Source organism: Macrobrachium nipponense, chromosome 1, assembly GCF_015104395.2.
Source record: "Macrobrachium nipponense isolate FS-2020 chromosome 1, ASM1510439v2, whole genome shotgun sequence".
Lineage (NCBI taxonomy): Eukaryota > Metazoa > Arthropoda > Malacostraca > Decapoda > Palaemonidae > Macrobrachium > Macrobrachium nipponense.
In genome coordinates, this window is record NC_087200.1 from 109,670,448 (window position 1) to 109,690,706 (window position 20,259).

General features: G+C 37.9%; 1 protein-coding gene across 1 annotated transcript in view; it reads left to right on the plus strand.

Annotated features, from left to right (window-relative positions):
• The window catches only part of LOC135219553 (Fanconi anemia group I protein-like), a 258,047-nt gene that overhangs the window by 63,614 nt on the left and 174,174 nt on the right, over window positions 1-20,259 (plus strand). The window lies entirely within an intron of this gene.

Here is a 20,259-nt window from a genome sequence, read left to right on the forward strand (position 1 = left end):
TGAATTTTAACAATAAGTATGACTATATAATAATATTTTACCATATCGATCTTGAAGTTGAAGAGTCGTAAAATTAAACGAGGATGGTCCGGGAAAAGGATTTGTACTTTGTGATTACGTATCGCTACAACACCATGTGGTATTATTGTTTTCACGAAGGAATAATTATATAAAGAAAATTATTGAGTAATTTTTGCCGTCAGCAGTCAGAAAATCACGAACATGGTAACGTTCAAACCTAGTGCCATCCATAGCATATGTCTATAAATAGAACAGAAGCAGAGGGGCAGTCATTGGATAACAGATCTCCATGGCTACCAACCAACCAATCAGGTGTTAGTTATACTACTCTGTAATTTCTTAGAATGAACGTTAACACACATGAAGCTAACGATGATGTATGTGTTTTGCATACATTACGTAGTTTTTAGTTTTTATTAGTGTAAGTATTTTACTGATTTCATGAAGAATAGAATGATTCCTTCTCATTACTTTGAATACAAAATGGCTTGAAGATTCTTCCGCAAAAAGAAGAGAGAAAAAAAATGTCCTTAGAAGATGATACCTATTTACTAATGCGGTTGACATACCTTCAAACAAAATTCAGCTCTTTAATCTCTGGAAAAATGTTAATCTATCTCGGCGACTAACAACACAAACTTTTTGTTTGTTTTATCTTCCAAGTAGTACGTACGTAGTCCAGTGCACAGCTGTCGTCTGATCACTACTCATATGATTAACTTTGTATATAAAAGTATGTGTATATAACTGTTAACTTTGTATATAAAAGTATGTGTATATTAACTGTATGTAGTATTTGTATACGATGTAAATATGGATAGCCTAGTATTTATGCATTAATATTATTAAAGTGTTTGAATGATGCTAAAGTATTTCAATATTCGAGGAAACAGTAGTAAATTTCCCCACAATGAGTTTGGGTACATATGTATATCTAAGATGACTTAAATTATAAAAGCCTTTTATGTATAAGCTAGCTTTTGCAACAACACATATCTTACGAAAAATTACTTAGTGAAGATGGCTTTAGTAGTACAAATGATAGTTATTGTATCGTTAAAAATATCAAAGTGATGAAGTCGCCAAAGTCGATTCTATGTCATGTTTTTCCTAAACGCGTTGACTTAAAGGAGAACGTTATTTTGGTTGTTTTATCACTGCCACAAACCCATAACAATGCAGTGTATGTATGATCAATTCTAACTATTATTCACTACCAACAAAATAACGATGATATTTTGTATTGAAAAATTAATGTTACATATATTCCAAACATTATTACTACGTAGCATGAATAGCACTATAAATATTTCGAAAGATAATCTTGCTGTGAACGCTACCATAATTTGATTTTCATATACGTACGTACATTTTGTCAGCTGGCTGGCCTCGCATAGATAAAATTGATTTCACTGATATGGAATTACTCCACGAATAGCCTTTTTATTATGAAGATATGACGACTTAAAGGAGAAACGTTATTTTGGTTTTTTGTTGTTTTATCACTGCCACAAACCCATAACAATGCAGTGTATGTATGATAATTCTAAACTATTATTCACTACCAAAATAACGATGATATTTTGTATTGAAAATTAATGTTACATATATTCCAAACATTATTACTACGTAGCATGAATAGTACTATAAATATTTCGAAAGATAATCTTGCTGTGAACGCTACCATAATTTGATTTTCATATATGTACGTACGTACATTTTGTCAGCTGGCTGGCCTCGCATAAATAAAATTGATTTCACTGATATGGAATTACTCCACGAATAGCCTTTTTTGTTTATTATGAAGATATGACGACTTAAAGGAGAACGTTATTTTGGTTGTTTTTATCACTGCCACAAACCCATAACAATGCAGTGTAGTATGATAATTCTAAACTATTATTCACTACCAAAATAACGATGATATTTTGTATTGAAAATTAATGTTACATATATTCCAAACATTATTACTACGTAGCATGAATAGTACTATAAATATTTCGAAAGATAATCTTGCTGTGAACGCTACCATAATTTGATTTTCATATATGTACGTACGTACATTTTGTCAGCTGGCTGGCCTCGCATAGATAAAAATTCATTTTCACTGATATGGAATTACTCCACGAATAGCCTTTTTATTATGAAGATATGACGACTTAAAGGAGAACGTTATTTTGGTTGTTTTATCACTGCCACAAACCCATAACAATGCAGTGTATGTATGATAATTCTAAACTATTATTCACTACCAAAATAACGATGATATTTTGTATTGAAAATTAATGTTACGTATATTCCAAACATTATTACTACGTAGCATGAATAGTACTATAAAAATTTCGAAAGATAATCTTGCTGTGAACGCTACCATAATTTGATTTTCATATACGTACGTACATTTTGTCAGCTGGCTGGCCTCGCTAGATAAAATTGATTTCACTGATATGGAATTACTCCACGAATAGCCTTTTTATTATGAAGATATGACAATAATATAAGGTAAAAAAATGCTTTTATGTATTTCGTTTACGCTTCGTCGCCAATAACAAACAGCAATACTTACGATAATCTATGACAAATAGCGTTTGTATGACTTCATTGTTCAGAGAAGTTATATACGAATACTGCCAAAATAATAATGAAGTTCGAATTAATTTTAGCCTTAATGTTATTACTACTGTAATTACACTACCACTACTATTAAAATTTCTAAAAGTTTATCAAACAAAAAATGTCGCTTTGAACGCAACCGTATACATAAACCATTTTCGTACGTAAGGTATATGCTTACATTTTGTGGCTGGCCACTCCGACGTATAAGTTGAGTGCAATGATGTGGAATTATTCTTTGAAATAGGCCTATTTATTATGAAGATATGACTATAATATATATGGTAAGAATGGTTTTATTACCTTTATTGTCAGTTAATATCATAATGTGAATCTGTTTGTGTACGTTGGTGGTTATCGCACTGCAACTACGCTTAGCCTACCAATGAACGTCATACATAAACCTTGAATAGGCTATTTATTTCGAAGATAGGACAATAATATATTAGGTGAGAATGGTTTTATTACCTTTATTGTCAGTTAATATCATTATATGAGTCTTTAAATGAATGTTGGTAGTTATCGGACCTCGGCCGAGGGTTAGCCTACCGAAAAACATCGCATACGCAACACAACCAAACGTGCTGTAGCGATTCATACCAGTGATGTAAAAATGAGAAGCGGTCCAAGAAAAAACCCGTGATTAACTGGATCCGTGAGTACTGATCCGTGAATAAGCGATGCCCCACTGTATTGTTATTTTGGGTGGTCTGGTATGTATATTGCCTTGGCCTAGCCTCCTTTAGGATAACAGTGGGCTTACCTCTTCCTGACCCCCTTTAGTAGTAGGCTGTGACCTTCCGTTTGAGAGTGATCACCGATCAGTCGCTGTACCAGTCACGACTGGCCATGGGCCTAGTCGGTCTACTAGCCCCGTAGTAGTAGGCTAAACAGCCTCCAGTAGGTGTCTATCTCCGATTGGGTATTGTGGCCAAGTGATCACGACCCCCCCCACCACCACCACCACCACCACCACACACATCACCCCTACCACCACACACACATCCCCCCCCCCCCCCCCCCCCCCCCCCCCCTTCCCCCCCCCCCCCCCCCCCCCTTACTTCCCAGCTCGGCTCTGCTTTGACGCTGTCTTATAGCTCGCGGTGCTAGTTAACCTTACCGATGAATGGCCGCTAGAGTTTTTTCGTTCAAGTGGGGGAGGTAGGGGTTGAGGGAGGGTTAGTGGTATTATATATAATCACTTTGATGTCTCCGAGTGAGTAACTCTGCCGGCTTGATAGTGGTCTAGCATCACACCAGCCAGCGGGCAGCGCACCGGATTGTACATTTATACTGCTCCACCGCTCAGTTGTCTCTTCTCCCCGTTGTCTCTGCCGTCTCACTCAAGAAGAAATTGATCGGGCTGGGAGTTGGCCCTCCCCCCCCTCCCGATGCGTTCAGGCTCAGGTATAGGATTTACCTTCTCTTGTTCTGCTCGTTTCAGCCCGGTTCCGCCAGCATTGCTTATGACAACGAGATTATGAGACTCTGAGTAGGCTAAGCTCTTTAGGGATTACTCCTGGTTACCAGATATATATACAAATTCTATAGATATCTCCGGACCTTTAAGGTTCCGACGTAGTGTAACTCACCATCACACTCGCCACCAAAGTTATTATACTAAGTTTCCGCAGCTCAGGTTCTGTTCTCTCATTTCGTTCACCACTCCAGTGGGGACGGTAGATGGTTCAAGTATACGACTATGATAATTTGTAGTCTTCTGATTCAGTTTGACCGGACTAGAGATTAGGACTTTCCTTCTCTCCGGTCCGGCGTGTCCCAGACCCCATACACTGGGCTGACCTCTACCTTCTGGAGGACGGAATCCGGAGCAGGCGAAAACATCCAGAGTTTTCTTTTATTCATTCTGAAGGGTGCCCCGCTACCCTTTTCAAGCCCTGCGGCCATGTAGTCTTTCGGTTGCATTCCAACTGCGCCGTGCAACTTGAGGGCTACATGGTCCGGCATCCCGACGCGTGTACTGTCTGCTACGACATGGTGGGAGTTATTTCTGATGAGAAAGCTACCTTGTCCCTCCAGCATGGGACAAGGGTGGCTCTCAGGAAGGAGGAGGTAGGTGGGGAAGTAAGTGAGGCAGGTAGTATCTTAAGTCCTACTCCTCCTTCTTCCTCTTCCTTCCGAGGGTTCTCTAAGTCCACCCCTGCTTGGGAAAGATCGGTTTTGGTCATTCCCAAGATTAAAACAGTAAAACCAAGGTCCCTTCCAAAGGAATTTAAACCGGCTCCGGCAGCGGCGACTAAGTCGTCTTCGGCCCCAAAGCCGTCGACCTCTACTACTAAGTCGCCTGGTGTTAAAGCTTCTCCCCCTCCTGAGGGGTCGAGAGCCAAGTCCTCCAAATCTAAGACGACGGAGTCCGGATTTAATCAGAAGGCATTCGCTAACCTTCTAATGTCGAAGATTAGGGAAGTAGTTGACGAGAGGCTTGAGTCGATACAATTCGCCTCGGGCACGGATACCTCCGGCCAGACAATAATGTCCCTGACCGAGAGGATCAGACCCCTGGAGGAAATGATGACCAGATTCCTCCAATCTAGAACCACAGCTCTGACCATGACAGTTCCGGATGCATCTATGCTGCCGCCATTTGAGAATAACATCCCATGGTGGCAAGTATTACATGCCCCTTTCTCATATGGGAAGTTGACGATCGAAGGGTGCGGAACCCGCCTGGTGGAGGACTTTGAGTTCTTCACGGAGGGTCTCCAATTCTTATTCCCTGGATTCGTCAGGCTAGCGGACCATGCGCTAGTCAGAGTATATAAGGTCCTGAAGGAGACAGTGATCTTCCCTAGGAACCAAGCTCAAGCTGTATGGGTTCGCACCCTTTCTGAATGGGGATGCGTTAACACCAAACTGACGCCCCATAAAGGTAGCTTCACTATGTTTGTGACCCCAGAAGGAGTTCCGTCACCCTGTACAACCAAAGTGGCGGAACTAACCATGCAAGCTGCGGCAGAGGATAAACCCTTACCAGCTCTAAAGGAGATAGAGGCTACCTCTCTACTCTTCCCCGCAGATGTGGAGTTCTGGGATGACGCTCCGGCTACGTTTACGGCAGGTAAACTCGACCCGGATTGCGCCCCCACCCTGTTTGCAGAAAAGCTACCTAGGATTCCGGACCACTTGGTCAAAGAGGAATTCAAGGCAAGAACCAGATTAGGAAGGTCAATCAACTCAGTCACTGCGGCAGAGTTGGTCCCGTCAACCTACACTGAAGAACAGTTGTTCCGGGTCCTCACGAAAGCCCTGTTGCAGACTTTCCAAACGGACCTGTACGATTTCATTATGGCGAGACGAGCCTGCAGAAAGTACGTCCTGGCGGGTGCCTCTATAAGGCACGAGCCTAACAGATTCATAAAGTCCTCAATATGGGGAGAAAATCTGTTCCCGAAAGACGAAGTTAACAACATCTTTCATGAGGCAGCCAGAGCTAACCAGAGTCTTCGGGTTCGTTGGGGACTGCCTTTCAAAAGGAAGTTTGATGGCCCGGGACCCCAATCCAGACCTAGGAAGAGGCCAAGGAAGTTCCATCCCTACCGGACCTCTCATCCTCAGGCGGTAGTGCAAGCAGTTCCGGCCTCTCAGGTCGGTAAGCCTTCAACATCTAAGGCTCAACTGCAGCAGAAGTTTGTTCTGGTACTAACTACACCGGCTCAGCAGCCTTCGTCCTCAACAACCATAATAACCTCCCCACCCTTCAACCATTCCTATGAGTCGCGAGGCGCATTTCTCGTCTACAATAGGCATGCCGGAAGTAGCAGAGCCAGAGGTGGCGCCCGGCTACGTGGCGGAGCAAGAGGTAGAGGCTTCTGAGGAGGCAGAGGAAGCAGACCTGCAGCCAACCAGTGAGAGCCCGCAGGTGGTAGGGAGATTATATCTCTTCTGGGACCATTGGACCTTCAGTCCATGGGCCCACAGTATAGTGTCCAAAGGTCTAGGGTGGAAATGAGAGAAAGGACCCCCTCCTCAGTTTTCACCAGACTCCGACAACGGACCTTCTAGACTATGCCAAAGATCTCCTCCAAAAGTAGGCTATAAAGGAAGTAAAACGCCTAAAGTTTCAAGGACGACTGTTCAGTGTCCCAAAAAAGGACTCGATCAAAATGAGAGTGATTCTGGACTTGTCCCCTCTCAACTATTATATTCAATGCGACAAATTCTGCTTGTTGACAGTCTCGCAGGTGCGGACCTTACTTCCCTGTGGGGCCATCACCACCTCTATAGATCTTACAGACGCTTACTATCATGTTCCGATAGCAAGGAACTTCTCTCCGTACCTAGGCTTCAAACTAGGAAAACAAGCTTACTCATTCAGAGTCATGCCGTTTGGGCTCAACATTGCGCTCAGGGTATTCACCATATTAGGAGAGACGATAGTTCAAGAACTAAGAACTCAAGGGATAATGTTAGTAGCCTATCTAGACGACTGTCTCATTTGGGCAGCTAGCGATGAAGAGTGTCTCAAGGCAACAGCCAAGGGGATAAAATTCTTGGAATTTCTGGATTTCCAGATAAACAAGGAAAAATCTCTGCTCATTCCGGCTTCCCGGTTTCAATGGTTGGGAATCCAATGGGACCTAAATAAGCACAAACTATCCCTCCCATCCAAGAAGGTCAGAAAGATAGCAAAGGCTACGAGACAGTTCCTCAAGAACAAAAAAGGCTTCTCGGCGTACTCAAGAGAGAATCCTAGGTTCGCTACAGGTTTGCGTTGGTAACAGATCTATTGAAAGCCAGACTGAAGGATATCAATCGAGTCTGGAGAAAGAGAGCCAATGCCAAACTCAGGGACAAGATCTCTATAATTCCATCTATTTTAACAAAAAGGCTCCGTCCATGAACGGAACGCCGGAACCTGGCCAAATCAGTACCACTACAATTCCCTCCGCCGTCTCTTAACTATCCACACGGATGCATCTCTGAGCGGTTGGGGAGGCTATTCACAACACAAGAAAGTCCAGGGAACATGGTCGGAGATATTCCGCCAGTTCCACATCAACATTCTAGAAGCGATGGCCATTTTCTTGACTCTAAAACGCCTGGCTCCAGCCAGAAACACTCATATAAGATTAGTCTCGGACAGCTTAGTAGTAGTCCACTCCATAAACAGAGGAGGCTCCAGGTCAAGCAAAATAATTCGCGTAATGATTGTGATTTTTTCGTTAGCAACGAAAAATCATTGGCACCTGTCAGCCACCCACCTGGCAGGAGTAAGAAATGTCATCGCAGATTCACTTTCCAGGACGACTCCGCTGGAGTCGAGTGGTCCCTGGACATGAAGTCGTTCCGTTGGATTTGCAATCAAGTCCTGGACCTTCAAGTAGATCTGTTCGCCACGGAATCCAAGCACAAATTACCATGTTACGTGGCACCCAACCTGGACCCTCTAGCTTACGCCACAGATGCGATGTCCATAGATTGGAACAATTGGCAGAAGATTTACCTGTTTCCACTGGTGAATATTCTGATGAAGGTCCTGCACAAGCTAAGATCTTTCATGGGACAGGTAGCATTGGTGGCACCCAGCTGGCCAAAGAGCAACTGGTTTCCGCTTCTTCTAGTATTAAATCTCTGGCCCAAACGGATCCCCCGTCCAGAACTGACACAGGTAATACAAACTCAGACTGTGTCAGCTTCCTCAAGAATTCTGAGTGCCCTCACTTTATGGACTGAATGAAGTTTGCGGCCCAAAAGGACGCTAATATTGATCCACTAAACATCATGAAGTTTGCGGCCCAAAAGGATGGTAGTATTGATCCACTAAACGTCTTATTCATAGAATCAGATAAAAGAGAATCAACGCTCAGGCAGTATGATTCAGCAGTGAAGAAATTGGCCATTTTCTAAAAAATTCACATGCTCAAAATATGACTACAAATCTGGCAATTTCGTTCTTTAGAACTCTATTTGAGAAAGGCCTAGCCGCTAGCACCATTACTACGATCAAATCGGCCTTAAGGAAAATTTTTCAGCTTGGCTTTAATATTAACTTGTCAGATTCATACTTCTCCTCGATTCTAAGAGCATGTGCCCGTCTGAGACCATTAGACCGCCCCCATATGGTGTCCTGGTTTTTGAATGATGTATACTTAAATTAGCCTCAGACACTAATAATGAGTCATGCTCATATATAACCCTTCTCAGAAAGACCTTATTCTTAATGGCCCTGGCTTCAGGTGCCAGAATATCTGAACTCTCGGCTCTCTCTAGAAATCCAGATCATGTTGAATTCCTCCTGTCAGGTGAAGTATTACTATCCCCAGATTGGAAGTTCTTGGCTAAGAATGAGGACCCACAAAACAGATGGGCTCCATGGAAAATTATTCCTCTGACACAAGACGCATCATTGTGTCCTGTCATTACCCTTAAATCCTATCTGGCCAGGACTTCCAAAAAATCTTCAGGCCCCCTTTTTATTAGAGAGAAAGGTGATACGATTTCCTTTAAAGGTATTAGACAACAAATACTCTACTCTATTAAACAAGCCAACCCGTATTCAGTCCCACACGTCCATGACATCTGAGCAGTGGCTACCACCATTAACTATTTTCACAATATGAATTTCGAAGACCTGAAGAAATATATGGGTTGGAAATCTCCAGCAGTATTTAAACGCCACTATCTCAAGAACTTAGAGGCCCTTAAATTCTCAACAGTGGCTGCAGGGAGCATAGTCTCCCCTGAATGACCGAGTCTTATCAACTCCTTCCCTTAGCCCTTTTGGTCAGTCCTTTTTCCCTTAAATACTCTCTCCTTCCTACCTGCCTCGCTTGTATTTCCTCCCAACCCTCTCTCTTCCGGGCTGGGCTGGTTTGTTTGCCATCCCGTCACTGGAACTTGTACATAGCATTGAGACCATATTGGTATCACTGACCTGTCTGTACATACCTTTTTGTATATTGCTTCAGATACCATTCTATTATATTGTTTTATTAATACTAGTTTTAAGCTCTAGTTTAAGTCCTAGTTTTAATTAGTAAGTAAGTTTTCTGCCTTATTACGGTGCATTAAATTTATTCTTTAAGTGAACGTTAGGCTTCATTATTCCTTTTATATACTTGTTTGGTATCTGTTAAGCTTGGATGGCAAATCTCTGATACTTTTTCGCCAGCAGACACAGGTCGAACCCAGAAAAGGGATTTTGACAAAGGAAAAATCTATTTCTGGGGGAAGACCTGTGTCGCCCGGTGAACCCATCTTTTTTCTTTCCCCACCCTTAGCCAGTCCAAGCTTGGGTGTCTATTCCAAGAATGAAGATGGCGGGCGGGTAGTAGTAGTAATAGCGAGATCGAGCGGAAGGTAGGGGGAGTACCCTTTGTAACGGCTCTCGCCGTGGGAGGGATTTTGAAAGGAATCCTCTAATTGAGGATAGTAACTTTAGCATACCATGCTATCTTTTTCTCTGGTATATTTAGGATCTATTTATACTTAGAAAAGTGAGCTACAGGAACTTTTCATTGGGCGACACAGGTCTTCCCCCAGAAATAGATTTTTCCTTTGTCAAAATCCCTTTTTTGTAAAATTAGGAATTGTGAGTTACAAGTGGTACTGTGCTATTGGTTTTAGTTTTACTGCCTAGAAAGGTGCATAATTTTCTGAGGATAGCCACGAATTGAAAATGAATACTTAATTTTTGTCTCACATGGGCAACCATTGTTATAACATACAAAAATTTGATTTTACATGATAATTTTTGTAAAATTAAAAATTACCAATTACTACAAGTGGTTGTGTTGTATCCTGAAGTTGTACTGCCCAGAATGGTGTATTGTTTGCCATGGATAGTCATTAAGTGAAGAATAAATATTTGATTTTCGTCTTTAATGAGGAACCGTCATTTTAGCTTCCCCCAATGACGATGTCATGGTTGTCATTCACTTCCTTGACCACATAAAATGTAGACCTGCTGTATAAGTGATACCCACAATATCTTTGATTGGTAATTTGTGTAATTGCAAACCCATAACTTGTAGTTGCATTTCTTTTGTCAGGAAATATTTCTGAAGCTCCCCTTCTCATATACTAAACAATATGTATATGAGAATTGCTAATGCACCATAAGGCCCAGTATCTCTCAGAAAAATGCCCAAATCCAGTTGTGCGTGTGTACACTTGTACTCCATTCATGGGTGAGGTTTTGTCCAACTGTTTTATTTCCTCATTTCATTTTATTACTTATGAAATCTTCCTTTTGGTGATCAAACTTATAGTGATATTTTGATCGATTAGTTTTGCTCAGCATATAGAGATAGTAGTGGTTTCTTTTGCTTGGTTGGACTGGAGGAATGTAATTACAAAATTTCTATCCTCAGATGCTACCATCAGGTTTTTCAAGTTTCTAGATCTGGAAGTATTTTTTTACTAAATACAGTAGAGCCCCGGCTCATGATCGTATTAGAACTCCACATAATTGGATTTCGCCACTAAATTTCCAATAAACTTTTTATCAGTTTTCAAACAAAAAACCGGATTCCGACCCCCAGACCATATGATTTTTGTAAACAAATCTGTTTCTGCCAGCCGTTGCTAGTTAGTGTCATCCAGTGTTACCAAATGTAGCATAATTTGACCCAAGAATTGGAGCTTAGCATAAATTCTATTATACTTAGGGTTCTAGTACAATTTTAGAACGTATTTTCACTAAAATTTTAAATAAAATGCAGAAAATTCCTCAATTTCATACACAGCTATAGCGAATATATGTATCTTTACAGTGAAATTGCCTCAAAGGCAGCACTAACAAATGAGTTGATTGTTAAGTTTGAAACTAACTAAGGAATGTTAAGTTTTGTGAATATATATACCCACAGTGGCATGACAAACGATCAGTAAAATGTGAATAATGTTTTTTCTTCATGATTAAAGTCTGATTTTTTTTCCTTTTTTAAGTTTAATTTTTTTAACCCTTAAACACCTATTGGACGTATTTGACGTCGACGAAAATTGTCTCTCGTTTGCTTAATTGATGTAAAATACGTAGGCGCTAAAAAGTTTTTTTTAAATATTCGTGGAAAAATAGTTATTGGCCTACTTGGCCAAAGATTTTGAATCACACACCTTGAGGGATACTGGGAGTTCACGGATCAAGCTGTTGTTTTGTTTACAAGCGTTACCCAGGCGCGCATGTGCGAATTTCTTTCTTTTCGCACTAAAAAGCATCAGCGACACATCTCAGAAATTATTTCGTCACTTTGATGTAATTTTGCACCATTTTATATTAGCCGTTACATAGAGTTTTATAATGAAAATGTGCACAATTTCTATATAAAGAATACAACAAAAAAACAAACCCATGGTTGTAGCTTTTATCAGTTTTTGAAATATTTTCATATAGATCACGATAGGTGCCAAAATTTCAACCTTCCGTCAACTTTGACTCGCAATTGTAAGGTAAAACTCTTACATTCTAGTAATATTCAATCATTTAACCTTCATTTTGCAACCAATTGGGAAGTCTCTAGCACAATTTTATTTCGATTTATGGTGGAAGTTTATGAAAAAAACATTTTCCTTAACACGTCTGCGCGGTAACTCCTGCCGAAAAAATCAGAAATTCTTTTGTCCGATTGTTGTACTGTTTGCACCGTTTTATATTATTTCGTCACTTTGATGTAATTTTTGCACCATTTTATATTAGCCGTTACATAGAGTTTTATATATGAAAATGTGCACAATTTCATGTAGAATACAACAAAAAACAACCCATGGTTGTAGCTTTTATCAGTTTTGAAATATTTTCATATAAATCACGATAAGTGCCAAAATTTCAACCTTCCGTCAACTTTGACTTGCAATTGTAAGGTAAAACTCTTACATTCTAGTAATATTCAATCATTTACCTTCATTTTGCAACAAATTGGAAGTCTCTAGCACAATATTTCGATTTATGGTGAATTTATGAAAAAAACATTTTCCTTACGTCTGCACGGTAACTCTGCCGAAAAAATCAGAAATTCTTTTGTCCGATTGTTGTACTGTTTGCACCGTTTTATATATGAAAATGTGGACAATTTCATGTAGAATACAACAAAAAACAACCCATGGTTGTAGCTTTTATCAGTTTTGAAATATTTTCATATAAATAACGATAAGTGCCAAAATATCAACCTTCGGTCAAATTTGACTCAACCGAAATGGTAGAAAAACACAATTGTAAGCTAAAACTCTTATATTCTAGTAATATTCAATCATTTACCTTCAGTTTTCAACAAATTGGAAGTCTCTAGCACAATATTTCAATTTATGGTGAATTTTTGAAAAAAACTTTTTCCTTACGTCCACGCGGTAACTGCCAAAAATATCAGAAATTCTTTTGTCGGATTGTCGTAATATTTGCACCGTTTTATATTAGCCGTTACATAAAGTTTTATATATGAAAATGTGCACACCTTCATGTAGAATACAACTAAAAACAACCCATGGTTGTAGCTTCTATCAGTTTTGAAATATTTTCATATAAATCACAAAAAATAGAAAAAATTCAACCTTCGGTCAAATTTGACTTGACTGAAATGGTCGAAAACTGCAATTGTAAGCTAAAACTCTTACATCTAGTAATATTCAATCATTTACCTTCATTTTTCAACAAATTGGAAGTCTCTAGCACAATATTTTGATTTATGGTGAATTTTTGAAAAAAAATTTCCTTATGTCCGCTGGTAACTGCCGAAAAAATCCTAAATTCTTTCGTCCAGTTGTCGTAATGTTTGCACTGTTTTATATTAGCCGTTACATAAAGCTTTATATATGAAAATGTGGGCAATTTAATGTTGAATACAACCATAAACAACACATGATTGTAGCTTTTATCAATTTTGAAATATTTTCATATAAATCATGATAATTAGAAAAAATTCGACCTTCGGTCAAATTTGACTCGACTGAAATGGTAAAAAAATGCAATTGTAAGCTTAAACTCTTACATTTTAGTAATATTCAATCATTTACCTTCATTTTGCAACAAATTGGAAGTCTCTAGCACAATATTTTGATTTATGGTAAATTTTTGAAAAAAACTTTCCTCATGTCTGCACGGTAACTCTGCTGAAAAAATCAGAAATTCTTTCGTCCGATCATCGTAATGTTTGCACAGTTTTATATTAGCCGTTACATAAATGAGCGCAATTTCATGTAGAGTACAAAAAAAAACAAGCCATGGTTGTAGCTTTTATCAGTTTTGAAATATTTCCATATAAATCATGATAAACAGAGAAAATTCAACCTTCGATCAACTTTAACTCGACCGAAATGGTAAAAAACTGCTATTGTAAGCTACAACACTTACAGTCTAGTAATATTCAATCAATTTTTTCATTTTGCAACAAACGGAAAGTCTCTAGCACAATTTTCAATTTATGGTGAATTTTTGAATTTTTTTTTTTTTTTATGTCCGCACGTTACGAATTCATGCATCATATTGTAATAATATTTTCTCTGTGTTGCTTTGATCGTTTTACAATTTGTTATACACCAAACCATCGCAATTTAGTGTACAATACAACGAAACAATAATTAACTCTTTAGCTTTAACCGTTTTGCTCACAGTGCGATTTATATACGTACAATTATATATGAATTTTTTTTCGTGCTGTCATATATTCCAATATTTGTATATGATAATGATATTTTTTTTTCATTTCTGAGGGTTGCATACTAAACTTCAGGCAATGACAAAAAAGGAGCCAAAAATGAACTCTTAATCTTGAAAACTAAGCATGTTGTGATTTTTTGAATAAAAACTTTTTTTTCCGCTTCAGCGTTCACTCCCTAACGCCGCCGGCATACGGGAGACACTTTCGGAAATACCGTCTCAGCGGTTAAGGGTTAAGTAGTCATCAAAATTTTTATGTCTGAAGTGATTTTCACACAATTTTCAAGTATTTATTCATTGTGAATGTGATCTGTGAAAGAAAAATGGTGTTTCAGTGGTATGATAATGATCAGTAATAAGTACGTATGTTTTTCTTCTTGAGTAGAGACTAGTTTGTTTGTTTTCCATTTTTATAGTTTTAATTTTTCAGTAGAAATCAAAATGTTATATATGAAGTAATTTTCACACATTTTTCAAGTATTACTGCTTGCTATCTATGTTCAAACATTTGGATATTGTTAATCTCTGAAATAAAGGAAAAGTGTTTACATGGCATCTCATGTTTTCCTTCTTCAAAATGTTTCCACCATTCCCAACTCCAAAATAAACCTTAAGTTTCGTCTATCCTCTCCTCTATATGAAAGTTATGAGCGAAAAAAGATTAATCAAGCATTCTTGCTTGATTTTTTTTTTTTTTTTTAGACGTAGACCTAGTCTAAAACCATGCTCACACATGAGGCGTGCGTTTCTTTAGCAAATGCAATATGCATTTAAGTTTTAGGTTTGGAGTGAAGACAATGTTATGTACGTAGGTTACATGTGCGGTTCAGTAGCGAATGCAATCTTTAAGCTTTGTTAAGCTTGCCGGTAAAGAAGAGGTTAGCCATAGCTTAAATCAGAGAAGCCACTATGGTACATATGTGTGCAGTAATTAAGAAATTTAAGACGATTCTTTTATGTCTACTCTAATACGTCAATGTTTTCGTGTGAGATTTGGTAGTGAAACCACTGTTACACATGTAACGTGCGGTTCGGTAGCAACGCAATCTAAGCTTTTTAAGCTTGCCGGTAAAGAAGAGGTTAGCCTTAGCTTAACTCAGAAGCTGCCATGCTATAGATAGAAATTATAGAAATTAAGTTGATTCTTTTATGTCTACTGTAAAAATACGTCAATGTTTACGCATGAGATTTGGTAGTGAAACCATTGTTACATACATAACGTGTGCGGTTCGGTAGCGAACGCAATCTTTAAGCTTTGTTAAGCTTGCTGGTAAAGAGGAGGTTAGCCTTAGCTTAAATCAAGAGAAGCCGCTATGGTATACGTAATAGTTATAGAAATTAAGACTATTCTTTTATGTCTACTGTAAAAATACGTCAATGTTTACGTATGAGATTTCATAGTGACATCAGTTTACATATGTAATGTGTGTGCAATAACGAACGCAATCTGTATGCTTGGTGTGTAAGCGTCCTCGTAAAGAAGAGGTTAGCCTGATATTAAACTCAAGAGATGCTGGTACATAATGGTATAGTAATTATAGAAATTAAGAAGATTCTTTTACTTATACGTACGTATATATGTACCATGATTATTTTCAAAGTTCAATAAGCTTGAAACCAGCCCTGATATATGACAAAAATTTGCCGTCGTAGAAGACGCACCTTTTTTTTATAAGGATATTTATGAAAACAAACTGTTAGTATCATAACATCTACTGAAAGATAATTTTAAAGTGATTTTGTATACAGTATTACAGTCGACTCTGTATAAGATTTACCATAAATTTATACTGAATGTAAACTTTTCTAGGCTTCATAGCGACGATATGGTTTGTTTATTACCATAGTCCCGCTCTAAGCCACTAGGGCTGCGCTATGGTTTGTTTACATCCTTTCATGCCACAGCCTGCCGACTGAACGTAGGCAATTTTTCGTAAGTTTTTGATAAATATAAATTGGGTTTATTTTAATAGTTTATTAATGTACTGTAATAATTAGACTTGCTTTTCAATGTTTTATTATGTTAGCAACACGTTTTATGCCTACTCACTACACTACATTCTACTTTCTAGTTACCTAGGTAGCCTATGGCACTTGGTCAACAATCAGTTGCATGTAGGCCAGTTTTCTTTTATACTGTATATTATACATTTAAAATTATAAATATATGTTTCATATGATATTTATTTAACTCTTATTTAGTTGTAATTTACATGTAATGTAATTGGAATCATTATTACCAAGGACTTAAAATCCACAAAACAGTGCATAAAAGCTGAAAAGAAGGTACAGAAATGAGTGGGATACATGAAGAGGCACTTCAAAGCCAGAAATAAGGAAACAGTGCTGCAGCTCTACACATCAATAGTTAGACCTCACCTTGAATATGCATTACAGTTTTGGTCACCAACACTAAGAATAGACATAAATAGATTAGAAGGGGTACAAGCAAGAGCCACAAAGCTAATTCCATCTATCAGGCAAACAGGTTACCAAACTTGACTAGAGAACCTAAACATGTAATGCCTAGAAACATGACAATTGCAAGGATAACTAATAGGAACATTTAAGATACTGAAAGGCATTAGAAAAGTAGACAGTAACCCATTTAGGTTATTTGGAAACCAGAAAGAAATAATGGATGGAAACTAGTACTGAAGAAATATAACACATCCCAATGTGGGAACTTTTTTACATACAAGATATGTAACACATGGAAGAAACTGCCACGAGAAGTTGTAAACAGCAACAGTGTGGAGGAATTTAAAAGAAGCTAGACAGAATCATTAGGACACTGTGAATGAACAGTAAAACTTGCTACAGAGATAAGTGAGCACACAAATGTCTCCTCGGATGGACTAATAAGTCTTTGAGGCATCCTAATCCTTGTAACTCGTGTCTGCCCAGATATTTTCCACTGTTACCCTGTCTAAATTCTACGTTCCCCCTTTTCAGATATCTCTCTCACAGTTCTGCTAAATTGCTCCTTTTCTCTTTTAAGGTCCCAAATCTTAATTCTAGATCTCCTCTTACTCTTTATGGGTTTCCTACCTCATTTTAAAATTCACCACCACCAACCTATTTTGTTTAACACACCCTTCTCCCAAATCATTTTGCAGTTCATCATATTGCTTTTGTCTTTTTGTCGGCTTCTCTAACCAATTCAGTTACCTTTGTCTGTGAATGAGACATGCATAGATATGAGCCAGGGCATCAGTGGAAGGACCTGGTTGCCTGGAGTTCTTCACCAGGGAACAAATGGAAGAGCTCTCCTCATGAGGCAATGCTCAGGTACATCAAGTATGACAGCTTCTAAGTGGAATGTCAGGGTCGGACGTCAAGACAAAGTCTGGATTCCAGACGGTGGAATACAAGAGGAACTAGCCGTAGATTTTCACCAAGACTTCAGAATATACTGGAGCTGTTTGCCACATCATTGGACTCGGGTGTGATCTTGCTTCGTCAGGCATACTGCCGCAATAACTGGCTAAGGCGAAATGTCGTCTCATATCTGTCAAAACTGGGGTGATATCCTTTGGTCATTTGATCTCTGTTGCTGATCCTAGCAGGTACCTGAAATGGTCATTGAAATGTTGACAGAAGTCTATGGAGGAAAGAATAAAAAGAGGTGCTAATTGAGTTAGAAAAATTTGGTTTGGTGGGCGGAGATGTAGGTGCGAGTGGGTGGAGATGCAAGTGTGAAACACTGCGACAAACGAGGACATGATGAAAGGTCAGGTCATATGGACCAAACATGTGAGGGTGTGAATTTTAATGACATTAAGGGCTGATCCCATGTTGTCATGGTTGGGATGTCATTAAAGATTAATAGGGACAAAAGATGAGTCAGAATATCACAGGTCAAAACAGCATCACAACAACATGGCTTTGCTTTACTCTATGTTCTATTAGAATCAGTTCCTCTATTTCCCCATGTCTTTCAATTTCCCTCATGTTTCAAAGGGAGAATTTATCAAGTGTCAGAGGACTCTTGTTACAATTGATTTTTTAATTACGAAAGAGAAAAGACTGCGTGTCTTAAGGGCTGTGCATATGGATGTATGTAGTATGATTGGTGTGTTTGTATGGAAAACCATACTTTTGTTTTCAGAACTTAGGATTTTGATGTATTATTGGCTTTTTTGTTTATGCATTTTGTGACCTTAACCCTTTAAACCCGCTGGAAGCGGAAGCGGTAACAAAAAAAAATGTCTCCCGTGTGCCGGAGACGTTTCAGAGTGAGCGCGGAAGCGGAAAAAAGATTTTTTTCAAAAAATCACAGCTCCTTTTTTTGTCATTGCCTGAAGTTTAGTATGCAACCATCAGAAATTAAAAAAATTATCATTATCATATATAAATAACGCGATATATGATAGCGCAAAAACGAAATTTCATATATACGTAATTGTATTCAAATCGCGCTGAGCGCAAAACGTTTAAAGGTAACAAGTTACTTTTTTTTTCGTTGTAATGTACACTATTTTTCGATCAATTTGGTATATAACACATTGTAAAACGATAAAAGCACACAGAGAAAATATTATCACAAAATAATGCATGAATTCGTAACGCGCTGACGTAAACAAATATTTTTTTCAAAAATTCACCATAAATCTAAATATTGTCCTAGAGACTTCCAATTTCTTTCAAAATGAAGACAAATGATTGAATATTACTATACTGTAAGAATATTAGCTTACAAATCCAGTTTTCGACCATATCTGACGAGTTAAAGTTGACCGAATGTCAAATTTTTTATATATATTTTTTTTTATATGCAATTATTTCGGAAATAAGAAAAGCTACAACTTTCAAATATTTTTTGTTTTATTTTACATGAAATTGCGCACATTTTCATATATAAAACTCTATGAAATGCCTAATATGAAACGGAGCAAATATTCCGAGAATGGGACTTACGCATTTCGGAGATTTGTGGCGGAGAATCCGCGCGCGGAGGGAAGGAAAGTTTTTTTTAAAAATTCACCATAAATTTAAATATTGTGCTAGAGACTTCGAATTTGTTTCACGATGAAGATATATGACTGAATATTACTAGACTGTAAGAGTTTTATCTTACAATTGCGTTTTTTGACCATTTCGGTAGAGTCAAATTTGACCGAACGTGGTTTATTTTCTATTGTGATTTATATGCAAATATTTCGAAAATGAGAAAAGCTACAACCTTCAACTATTTTTTGTTGTATTATACATGAAATTGCGCACATTTTCATATATAAAACTTTATGTAACGGCTAATTTAAAATGGTGCAAACATTACCACAATCGCACATATGATTTTTTCGGAAGAGTTACCGCGCGGACGTAAAGAAAATGTTATTTTTTTCATAAATTCACCATAAATTGAAATATTGTGCTAGAGACTTCCAATTTGTTGCAAAATGAAGGTAAATGCTTGAATATTACTAGAATATAAGTGTTTTAGCTTACAATTGCGTTTTTCGACCATTTCGGTAGAGTCAAAATTGACCGAAGGTTGAAAATTTGTCAGTTATCATTTTTTATATGAAAATATTTCAAAATTGATAAAAGCTACAACCATGGGTTATTTTTAGTTGTGTGTGCATGAAATTGCGCACATTTTCATATATAAACTTTATGTAACGGCTAATTTTACAATGGTGCAAACATTACCACAATCGCATGTATGATTTTTTTCGGAAAGAAGTTACCGCGCGGACGTAAGGAAAAGGTTTTTTTCATAAATTCACCATAAATCGAAATATTGTGCTAGAGACTTCCAATTAGTTGCAAAATGAAGGTAAATGATTGAATATTACTAAAATATAAGAGTTTTAGCTTACAATTGCGTTTTTCGACCATTTCGGTAGTCAAAGTTGACCGAAAAACAAGGTTGAAATTTTGGCACTTAATTACGTTATTTATATCAAAATATCTCAAAACTGATAAAAGCTACAATCATGAGTATTTTTTGTTGTATTCTACATAAAAATGCGCACATTTTCATATATAATACTCCATGTAACGGCTAA